An 11,942-nucleotide genomic window follows, 5' to 3' on the forward strand; every position below is an offset into this window, starting at 1 on the left:
CAATGTTTACTTTATGCTGAAAATGAATAATTCCAGTATGTTGTGACAAATTGCCTTCAAAAGCTGTACGCTCTTAGGTTTCTATGCAGATTTAGAGAAGCAGAGATATGATTCTCAAAATACTAAAGATGACATGCTTTTTGTGGCTTTGTAGCAGCTAAATAAACTTGAATTTTATTTGTTACTTTTTTATTTTTAACAGTCAAAGGGTGGTGAGGGTGAAGAAGATGGCTGGATTTCTAGTAAGGTGTCAGTAATGTGGGACTGGAGGTCAGGAAAAATACCAGGGTTAGATCTTCAGATCTGGTACTTATCTTCATAGAGTTTAAAATTAAGCCCATGGAAATGAATGACATTACAAAGAAAGTAGAGGTACAAAAAACCAGTACACTAGGGAATCCCAAGAAAGAACACATTTAATGGATGAGAAGAGGATAGTGATGGAGCAAAGGAAAGTGGGAAAGAAATGGTCAGAGAAGTAGGAGGAGAACCATGACAGGGGTCACAAAAGAGCTCTCATGATTTCCACCTGATATCCAGGCTTCTGAGTTGGTTTGTCCTTTGTCCTTCGTTTTCTTCTTTTCTTTTTTTTCCATCAGCCATATTGTAAAGGAAAACATAGATGAAAAAATAAATAAATAAAAAAGCCTCAAGAAAAATAAAGAAAAAAATAAGCTTCAAACTCTATTCAGACATCATCACTTCTTTCTCTGGGGATAGATAGCATTTTATTTTATTAGAAGTCCTGAGTTGTCTTGGATCATTGTATTGCTGAGAATAAATCATTCACAGCTGATCATCTTACAATATTGCTGTTTCTTTGCACACAGTGCATTTCACTTTACATCAGGTCATCAAAATCTCTCTAGTCTTTTCTGAGAGCATCCCACTCATCATTTCCCCTAGCACAATAATATTGTATCACAATCACATACCATGAATTATTCAGCCATTTTGCAATTGATAGGCATCCCCTCAATTTCCAATTCTTTGACCTCAGAAAAGAATAGTTATAAATATTTCTGTACATATAGGCCCTTTTCCTTTTTGCTTTTTTACCTCTTTTGGGATATAGACATAGTAGTGGTTTTGCTAGGTCAAAGGGTATGCATGGTTTTAAAGCCCTTTGGCCATAGTTCAAAATTGCTGTACAGAATGGTTGAATATGCTCACAACTCCACCAGCATTGCATTAACGTCCCATTTTCCCCACATCCCCTTCACCATTTGTCATTTTTCCTTTTCTGTCCTATTAGCCAATCTCATAGATATGAGATAGTACCTCAGAATTGTTTTAATTTGCATTTCTCTAATCAGTAGTGAGTTAGAGAAATTTTTTCATATTTCTATATATAGCTTTGATTACTTCATCTGAAAAACTGTTCATATCTTTTGATCATTTATCAGCTGGGAATGTCTTATTTTTATAAATTTGACTCAGTTCTCTATATGTTAGAGAAATGGGGCCTTTATCAGAGAAACTTGCTTCAATTTTTTTTCAGTGACTGTTGCTAACTGTGTTTCCTCCATCCTACTTCTCCTGTTTATTTTATTCTCTCTCCTTTCACCCTGTCCCTCCTCAAAAGTGTTTTGTTTTTCACTATACCTTCCCCAAATCTGCCCTCCCTTCTATCATTCTCTCACTTTCTCTTATCCCCTTCCCCTCCTACTTTCCTGTAGGGTAAGACAGATTTCTGTACTCATTTGAGTATATATGTTATTCCCTCTTTGAGTCAATTCTGATGACAGTAAGTTTCACTCACTCCCCCTTACCTCTTCCCTGTTGCCCTCCACTGTAAAAGTTTCTTTTTGCCTCTTTTAAGTGAGATAATTTACCCCATTCTATCTCTCCTTTTCTCCCAGTATATTCCTTTCTCATCCATTAATTTTATGTTTTTAGATATCATCCCTTCATATACAATTCACACCTTGCCCTCTGTCTACATACACTCCTCTGTCTACCCTAAAAATAAGAAAGTTCTTATCATTTAAAAGTGTCATCTTCCCATGTAGGAATATAAACAGTTTAACTTTATTAAGTCCCTTATAATTTTCCTTTCCTGTTTACCTTTTTATGCTTCTCTTGAGTCTTATATTTGAAAGGCAGATTTTCTATTCAACTCTGGTCTTTTCATCAAGAATGATTGAAAGTCCTCTATTTCATTGAATGTCCATTCTCTACCTCATGGGAGATACTCAGTTTTGCTGAGTAGGTAATTCTTGGTTGTAATCCTATCTCCTTTGCTCTCTGAGATATCATATTCCAAGCCCTCCAGTCCTTTAATGTGGAAGGTGCTAAATCTCATGTTATCTTGACTATGGCTCCAGCATGCTCTAAGTGCTCTACAGTGCCTGCTTTAGCTGACCTTCATGGCCATGTGAATAAATTGTTCTCATCCACCCATTCCTCTGGGGGAAATCTTCACATGTCTGAGGTAGACACCCCACCTAAGTCACCAGTGGGTTTGAGGCCTTTGGTTACCCTCAATTTGATTTAGCCATCTGACTAGATAGTTTCCTGGAAGGTAGCCACTACGCATGTTACAGCTTCTTTGATCCATAGGTTAGAGTTGAGTGATCACCAAAGATGGATGAATAGCCCTGAAGTGGACTCAGTAAGCCCTCATACCAGAAGTGCTAGTTTTCTCTGAACACCCTAAATACCCCTCTGACTTAGGTACTGCGGGTAGTGTTAGGAGCATGACTTGCCCATGGTCAGACAACTAGTAAGGGTCAGAGGCAGAATTAGAACCAAAATCTTTGTGTCTCCAAGTCTGTTCTACTCTAACTCCCCATTCCATATCACTTCTATTATAATGATTTGTGCTTAGCTGGGGAGGAAGGGTCAGTAATTATTTGTTGAATTGAATTGAAGGGTGTGGCATCATAAAATTTTGTGATCTTATTTAAGATCCTTAGGAATCTTACATAACCTCATCATTTTACACATGAACAAGCAGAAGCACAAAGACATTGGACAGTTTGCCCAAAGTAATAGAGACCAGACATGGACCTAAGCCACTGTAATTCCAAATACAGTATTTCTACTATATTTCACTAGAAGCAAAATAATGATAATAATTAGTATTTATAGAACACAGTTAAGTTTGCAACTATTATCTCATTTGATCCTCATCACAACACTATGAAGCAAATGTTAATGTTATTTCCATTTTGCAAAGGAGGCTCATAGGGGAGTAGTCCAGGGACATGTACTTATTTAACATTTTTAAAATTCAGTATCTAAGATAAAGGCAGAGATGTTTGGCAGATTTGCAAATGAGCAAAAGTAAAAGGCATAATTAACACGTAGGATGACAAGAGTTAAACCCTCCAACCTTCAAGATATCGGGTCAAAACTAATAAGATGAAATTTAATAAGAATACATGTCTGATCTCACCTTAAGATGAAAAAAATCAACTTTACAAGTAAAATATGGGGGAGGTATTGTTGAAGAGTAGCACGTTTAAACAAAAGATGGTGGGGATTCAGTGGACCAAAAGCTCAATATCAGTCAACACTATGATATAGCATTCCTCAAAGTTAATGGGAACTTCAGATACATCAGGGGAGTTGAAGCATCCAGGAATAAAAAATCCTTGTACTCTCCCCTTTCCTCATTTCAACCACCTCTGGATATTTTATTTAATTCTGGGCTCCATATTTTACAAAGGACAATAATAATCTGGAGATGATGCTGAGGAAGTAAAGCAGACTGCTCAAGGTCCTTCAGATCATAAAGAAATTAAGATTATTTAAGGAAAATTGGGATGCCAACCTAAAGTTGATCAACTTAGGGAGGAACATGATAACTCTTCAAATATTTGACAGTTTTAAGGGTTAAGGTTTCTTCTGTGTGGTTCCAGAGGTAGAATTCAGGATAATATGTGGAATAAGGCGGCTAGAAGGGAAAGTAGAGAGAGCTTGGAGTCAGGAAGATTTGAGTTCAAATATGGGCACATTCTTACTAGTTGTGTGAGTCTGGGCAAGTCACTTAACAGCTCTGTGCCTCAGTTTCCCCATCTGTAAAATGAGGATAATAATGACACTTGCTTCACAGGGCTGATGTGAAGATCAAATGATTCAACTTATATAAGGACTCTCAACTCTTGAAGAAGTATATAAATAATAAGAAGTGGTAGTAGTAGCAGTAGCAGCAGCAGCAGCAAATAGACTTTATATAAACTATATTTTTCAGATTAAAGTTGTCCAAAAGTGGAATGGGAAAAGTAGAAAGTAGTTCATTCCTCACTAGATGACTTCAATTTAAGATTATATAACTCCTTATTAGGTCTTTTGGGACCTTGGAGAGGAAATTCTAGTGAAAGCAAAGATTGGACTAGATGCACTTTCAAATGTCTTTTGATTTTTAGCTTCTCTGACTCCTCAGACAGGGGAATTTCTACCTTTGGAGTCAGGAAAGGAAGATGACACGATTTTGAGAATTTGGGAAGCCAAGCTCTAAGTAAGAAAAACATAGTTTCTAGGCCCATATCCTTCACAGTATTTTGTTCAAGTGTTTTAGAGGCAAGCCATATAAGACTGGAAACTTGTGCAAAGAAGGGCAGCAGGTAATTAGGGGTCAACCTGGGAACAGGAGTCGAAGTTTAAGATGAATTTGGAAGCCTCCCCAGTAAGAACTGGGCATTTGCCAAGGTTGTGTAAGTATAGCTATACAATCACCAGGAATAAATTCCATTTTCTAGTGCTTTAAGTTTCTCCAAAGTACTTAAAAAATAACTCAGGGAGATCAGTACAGAAGATAGTTATCCCCATTTTATAGATCAAGAAACAGAGGCTCAGAGAGACTTGCCCATGAACGTGTAAACAGAAAGCCTAACCTAGGATTTAAATTTATATATGTAAAATTAAATTCCTAATTTCCTAATTCCTAAAAATTGTTCTTTTTACTATTCATAATTATTTCTCTGCCTATGACGTTGGGCTTGTCACTTATCCTCTCAGTGTTGTCACCTATAAAATAAGGGCATTAAACTAGATGATCTGTAAAGCCTCTTCCATCTCGGGGTCTATGTTCCTATCCTTTGTGTATGCATGAGGTTGCTTTAACAGCCCCGTGATGCTTAGGGTATTTTCTGTCTTCAACAAGATTTGCAGCTGACAGAAAATATATTCTCACACTATTCCTCCTTTCCACGCCTCCCATTCTTATGTTTCTTGCCTAACTCATTTGACACCAAACATCTATTTCCATTGTCCCTTTGCACACAGGGCACTTCTGCTCCATCTGGGCCAGTTTCCCTGCTTAGATAGAACAGGCTTCCCTACCTCCCCATCATGCTTTGGAACTCGATCTAAGGCTGAAAATTTCCTAATCAAAAGTGTGGTGCCAGGAAGAGAGCACTGGATTTGGAGTCAGAGGATCTAGCTTTACTATTTTACCACTTGAATGACTGGGTAACTCGCTTCTCCTCTCAATTTTCTCTTTTCTAAAATTAAGAAGTTGGATTAAATGACCTCTACAGTATCCCAGCTCTATAGTATCTCTCCAGTATCACAGCTAAAGTCTTGTGATTCTATTGGTGCAGGAGTGGGAGTGGGGAGCGTATCAATGATCAACTGTTTCTATAATGATTTCAGTCTTCCATTTGTAAGCCCTCTGGGATATCAGCATGTGAAGCCTGCTGTTATATTCTGAGAGCTAAGTATGACTCTTCTCATTTAAGTATCTTACATAGGGTGATTGCCATGGATCTCACAAGCCTCCTAGGGATTGCCCTGCATCTCTGCCCCCTACTAGAGAAGACTTTAGCCTCATCTAAGTTCTTTGAACTTTCACCCCTTGGTTTTCGGTACAAGCCTAGAGATTATTAGGCTGTATGAGTACCATAATACAAGAAACATTTATTAAGCTCCTACTATGTGCCAGACATTGTGCTAAACATTGGGAATATAAATAATGAAAAGAGAGCAAGTCTTTGCCCTCAAGGAACTTACAGTCTAACGGGGAAGATGATGTACAAAATGAAGCTGAAAAGTGAGAGTGGGGAATGGGAAAGACCAGAGAGTATCCGTTCAATGACCATGATAATGCTAAAGTTGAAACCAAGAGGAGCAACTGATGGGAAATTAAGAGAAAGCAGGGATTTTTGAGTTTTCTGTAGAGGGAGGATATGAATCTAGCCTCTGCCCTCCAATCCAAAGGGTAGAAACAACTCAAGGTACTTATGAGGTTTAAACACCAAAGCTGAAATAACCTCCATGATGATGAGTTTTCTAGTGATGAGCTTATCCTGATATTATGCCAGTTTTATAGACAAGGAAACTGGCCCCAGAAAGATTAAAGGATAACTCAGGCACACACAGCTCTTAAGTATCAGAGTCAGGATTAGAACTCAGTTCTTTTAACTCCTAGTTTGACTTTCTTTGAACTATTCTAACCTATTTGAACTACTTTTACATAGCTCACTGCACTTCAAAAATGAAAGCTTTGTCTTTTAATTATTTAGAAATATGCCTAGTCTCCTCTATTAGATGGTCACCTTGAGGGCAGGAATCATCCTTGTCTTTTTTGCCTTTGTATCCTCCTCACTCCCCCAGCATAGAACTATGCATATGGTAGATATGCAAAAATAAATTTGTTGAATTCATTCATTGTGGTACTGTGTATGTCATTTGGATTTTCTGCTAATGATATTAATAACAATAACAGCTAGCATTTTATAGAACTTTAAGATTGGTCTTTGAAGCAGAATAAGAGAACTTGAAATATGTAGAATAATGTGAAGAAAATGAATTTTACGATGAATGACAAAAAAAATTCCGAGCACTTTTTGGGGGAAATACATATGAGAAACATAGTTACACTGCCTTATTTTTAAAATTTACTCTTTGGATTCAACTTTCTCTTAAATCTTCAGCCCTATATCAATTAGTGCTGTTGGTATACGCCAGTTTTTACATCTATAAGAATGGTGGCTATGCATGTCAACCTCATGCCTATCCCTGGATTTCATTTCCATGTGGATATAATAAATTGGGTTGGTTTGCAGCCATCTGCTGGCTTCTCTCTTTTCTCCTACAGATGTTAACAGTTACTAACCAACTAAGAAGTTGACCTTTCTCATATTTCTTGTGCAGACCTCAAAAAATGGACTCACCTCACAGAGTTATGGATTTGGAGCTTGGGAGGCAATTTAGGGATCATCTAACCAAGAATTATTTTAAATCGGAGGAAACCAAGGCCTAGAGAGGAAAGCAAATTTCTCAAGGTCACAAAAAGACAGGAATGGATCTGGAATTTTACTTAGCCAAAGCCTCTCCTTCTAACATGAAACTCATCAGAGAAATTCAATCAGGAACCTGTGTGTTCAACATCCTCAGTTCACCGTCTTCTTTCAGAAGGCACTCTCAGCAAGTACAAATCACAGTCTTTTAAAATAATGTCTCTAGTCAATGATTTTGTAGCATTGGTTGCAACATGCTGCAATGAAGAAGTTTTAGTTTATTTGATGACTTCACCTCAGATTTGTTAACTGGGATTCCTTTAATATTTAGAGAACTAAAGGAAAATTAGTTCATTTGAAAATGAAGTGGCTAAACTTGATGGTTTATGAGCAAGTCATCTTTTAGAAGACAGACATTAGATGAAATGGGTTGAGTTCTAAGAGTCCCATGTTCTAGTCTCGACTCTGCCACTGTGGTGGTTTATAATCTTAGGAAAACCATTTTAGCGTTCTCCTCAGATTGTTCGTCTTTAAAATGAAGAAATTGAAATATACCATTTTTATGACCTTGGACGAGCCAGTTAAAGATTTTGGTCCCAGGTTCAGTGCCTATTTCTCCACAATAAGGTTGAGTTAGATCATCATAGAATGTCAGAGCTAGAAGGACCCCTTGGAGCTCACCTAATCCCAACTTTTCACTTTGGAGGTGAGAAAACTGAGATCCAGAGAAGTAAAATCAGGGTCATGAGATCATAAAGGTAGTAAGTAGCAGTACTCAGCTTTCTATTCCTGTTATATGACTTTACACCAAGGTTCATTCTCTTTTAAATCTCAAGTTCCCTTCTGGTGCTAATATGTTTCATGTTATATCGTCCCTAGGTTGGACTATAAAAATATGATAAATTGGTTAAGGAGAGTTGGGTTAGGACCTGTGATTTCATTTCTATACTGAATTTTTGCTGAGGAAACTCTTAGATTTTCAGTTTACATTCTTAGAGTTTCCTGGGACAACTGAGAGATTGTTTCACAAAACCAGTATGTGTCAGAGAAATGACTTGAATTTAAAGTTTTCCCACCCTAAGGTCAATTATCCAATATAGCATGCTGTTTCTAATGATAAAGTACTAAAATATTTGAATTGATTTGAGCTGTCACTGACACAGGAGATAGCTCCTTGGTATAGCTTTTTAACCAATCTTGGCCTGTCTACTCTGTGGGACTCTTGAGGGTGTCCTCCCTTGGCAAGGCAGAACCTTGCCAAGGTTCTGGAAGCTTTCCTTGCTTTTCCTCGACATTGTTAGAGTATCAACTGAGAACTCCTGCTATCTACCTGTCATTCCTTACCCTTTCCATATGACTGAGTTTATTCTCTTTTTCTCCCATACTTTCCCTTAATGATTTTTTTTCACTTCTCTTATTTCATTATCTCATTATCTTGTTATCACATTATCCAATAAATAGAGTAATTAAATTTCAGAATTCCTAAACCATGTCATTATTGGTATCTGGAATAATCTGTAATTTCCTATAGTTTTTAAAATTCCCCTCCCCACTCCCTCAGAGGCTCCTGCCCTTTGGCTTCTGGTATTAATTGTCTTTCCACTGTGCCTAATACCTCATCTGTTCCTCCCAGATGCTTTCTGTGTTCTCTCTAGTGTCCCAATTGTGTTATGCAATACTCCTCTCAGGAAGAACATTTGGCATCTTCTTGGCATTCTCTAAAAAGCTAAGTGATGGGGTTTTCACCTCTGTTGTCACCAGACCTTGCTCCTCATTCATCAACATAGAACCTCCCTTTCCATCCTTCCCCACTCAGTCTTTCACAGAACCAGTCAGCTTCCTATCACACCCCACCCCTAATCCCAAAGGTACAGCTGCCCCCATGTGCAAGCTCCCTGCTAGGACTTAGCTACAACTCTGTCATCCTTAACAATGATCCCCCAGGCAAGCTGTTGCCTTCTTTTCAGTTACATGCAGGTTGCCAGGAAGCCTAGGGGACTCACCATCTGACACTCAGAGCACTGTTTTTCAGTCCAAATATGTCCATGAATGGCAATGAATTCTTAGTCAACAAGGTCTGATGACTTCTGCATTATGGCTCTTTCAAGTGCCTGTAATTGGGTGACATTGGTACCCCAGTGATTCCAGCGTTGGGAAAAAAAGTGTTCCAATGTGTTGCCAAGCACTATTGATTTGACTTTTTTAACATCTCAAATACACTTCCTTGTCTCCTCTGACACTGCCATCCCTGGTGCAGGCTCTCATGCCTGGAATATTGTCATAACCTGATGACTGGTGTTTTTATCTGCCATAAGTCTCTCCCTGTTTTACTCTATCCTCTATTCAACTATCAAATGATTGTCCTAAAGTGTGTGTTTTACCCTATCTTATCCCTCACCCCCAACTCAACAAACTTCGGTGTCTCCCTATTATCTCCAGGATCAAATATAAAATCATGTGCTCTTCCTTCTACCCCCCAATTCCAGTCTTCTCACACCTTATATCAGCCATATATTCTGCCATCCAGTGACACTGGTTTCCTTCACTGTCATATCCCTATTTCTAATATCTTCACAGACTATCCCCCATACCCAGAACACTCTCCCTCCTCCCCTCTACCTCCTGACTTCCTTAGCTTCCTGCAAGTTACAGCTAAAATTGCACCTTTTATAAGAAACTTTTCCTGATTTCCTCTTAATTCTAGGGTCTTCTATCTGTTGATTATCTCCAGTCTGTCCTAAATATAACTTTTTGGTACATCGTTGTTTTTTTGCATGGTGTCTCCCCTATTAACCTGAACTCTTTGAGAACTGTCTTTTCCCATTTCTTTGTATCCCCCAGTGCTCAGCACAGTGCCTAGCACAGAGTAGACACTTAATAACTGTTTGTTGACTGACTGATTGCCAGTCGAGCTATAGTCCTGGAGGACTAGGTCCCTCCTACTTCTGGAATGGCCCTCAGAAGCCGTCTCATTCAATGCTTTCATTTTATAGATGAGGAAAACCAAGACCCAGGGAGATTAAGTAACTTGAGAGAAAGACTCCCCATTCAACAGAGAGTAAGCTCATGGGAGAGGTGAGATTTGAACTGATCTGTTTCAACTCTAGGATCAATATTCTTTCCATTATGGCTTCAAGGAAAGAGGGATTCCAGCCTCCCCCAGTTTTATGCAAGAAAGATAAATGACAAAGAAATAAATACACATCAGGGACTGATTACTAACCACACCCATTTTTATAGAACTACACAATTTACAAAGTACAGTCTTCACAACTGCTCTGTGAGGTAGGTACTATTAGATATCATTACCTCCATCTTACAGATGAGGAAACTCATGTTTTAGGAAAGTGAAGAGATTTTCCTAAGAAATTATATTCTAGGTATACCTAGAATATATTAATATTAGAAAATATTAATTTTAGAAAAGAAACTCTGGGCTCTCCACTCTAAATCCAATGTTCTTCCCATTACACAGTTCTATGGAAAAAGAAACAGAAACTCACTGAGGATAAATGACCTGCCCAAGGTCATACAATTAGACTGTGAAAAAAACATAGCTTGTTCTCAGGACTTCTCACAATAATAGTGATGGTGATGATAGCAATTATTAGTGTAACTAAGAATAATTAGTAAGAGTAATACTTATTAGCAGTAATAAAATAATACTAATGGTAGTTAATCTTTGTATAACTTTTACTATGTGCCAGGCACTTATAATTATCTCATTTGATTCTCACAACAATTAAGGGAGGTGGGTCCTATTATTAGTATTATCCGCTTTTTACAGTTTTGACTAAAACCAAGACAAATAGGAGTTAAATGAATTACCCAGGGTCACATAGTTAGTGTCTGAGGTTGGATTAGATCTCTTTCTGACTCTAGGCCCAGCCCCCTACTCACTGAGCCCCCCAGCCATCTCATATGCCATCTGACTGCTTCTGTATGCTTTGTACCATGTTACACTGCTTGCTTCTTAGATACCATGTAATCTACCATGGACTCACACATTTTAGAAAGATTTTAAGCTATAAATTTTCAAATAAAGAAAAACTTTACCTTTTAATTCAAAGCTGATCAGGAAAGGAAATTTAGTTCACTAGAACTTCTCAGTTCATCAGCATTTTAATTCATCAGGTTGTGCTGTTTATAAAACTGATCCTTTTATTCTGAGCAGGTAGAAGAAGCTGGTTAAGCTGTGCTTCCTGTGTAGGGAATGAACTTGGAAGTTTGATTATTTAATTTAAGGTCACTGATCATTAAACAGAAGCTGATTTAAGTACAAACAAACAAATCTTCATAGATTCTGGCAGCAAAATAAAACAGACCAAGTCAAATAAAAAAAGGAGGCATTAAATATCTACTATGGCTGATCACTGGGGGCCCAAAGAAAGACAGAAACACAGTCCCTGTCCTCAAGGACCTCGGAGTCCAAAGAGGGAGCCAATATACGAACAATAACAGTCAAATAGGATCTTTATAGGATAATTGGAAATACTTTTAGAAAGAGGACATTTGCATTATGTGGAATGGGTGGCAATTTCTTGCAGAAGATGGGATGTTAGCTGGTACCTGAAAGAAGTCTGGGAAGCCAGGAGACAGAGATGAGGAGGGAGAGCATTCTAAGCATAGGGGACATCCAGTGAAAGTTCAGTTAGGAGATTGAGGCCAGTGCCATTAAATCTCAGAGTCTGAGGAATGGAGTAAGGTACAAAAAGACTAGCAAGGTGGAAGCGGGGCAGTATTGAAGGGTTTTAA

General features: G+C 38.1%; 1 long non-coding RNA gene across 1 annotated transcript; it reads right to left on the reverse strand.

The window, feature by feature from the left end:
- Positions 1-398: 398 nt before the first annotated feature.
- Positions 399-11,385, reverse strand: LOC140527573 (uncharacterized). The gene is made up of 3 exons (XR_011974861.1): positions 11,244-11,385; positions 7,122-7,206; positions 399-583 (listed from the first exon to the last, which is right to left on the reverse strand). It is a non-coding gene; the product is annotated as an uncharacterized lncRNA (long non-coding RNA).
- Between the last annotated feature and the right edge of the window lie 557 nt (positions 11,386-11,942).

The sequence above is a fragment of the Notamacropus eugenii genome, chromosome 1 (assembly GCF_028372415.1).
Source record: "Notamacropus eugenii isolate mMacEug1 chromosome 1, mMacEug1.pri_v2, whole genome shotgun sequence".
In the NCBI taxonomy this organism is placed as follows: domain Eukaryota; kingdom Metazoa; phylum Chordata; class Mammalia; order Diprotodontia; family Macropodidae; genus Notamacropus; species Notamacropus eugenii.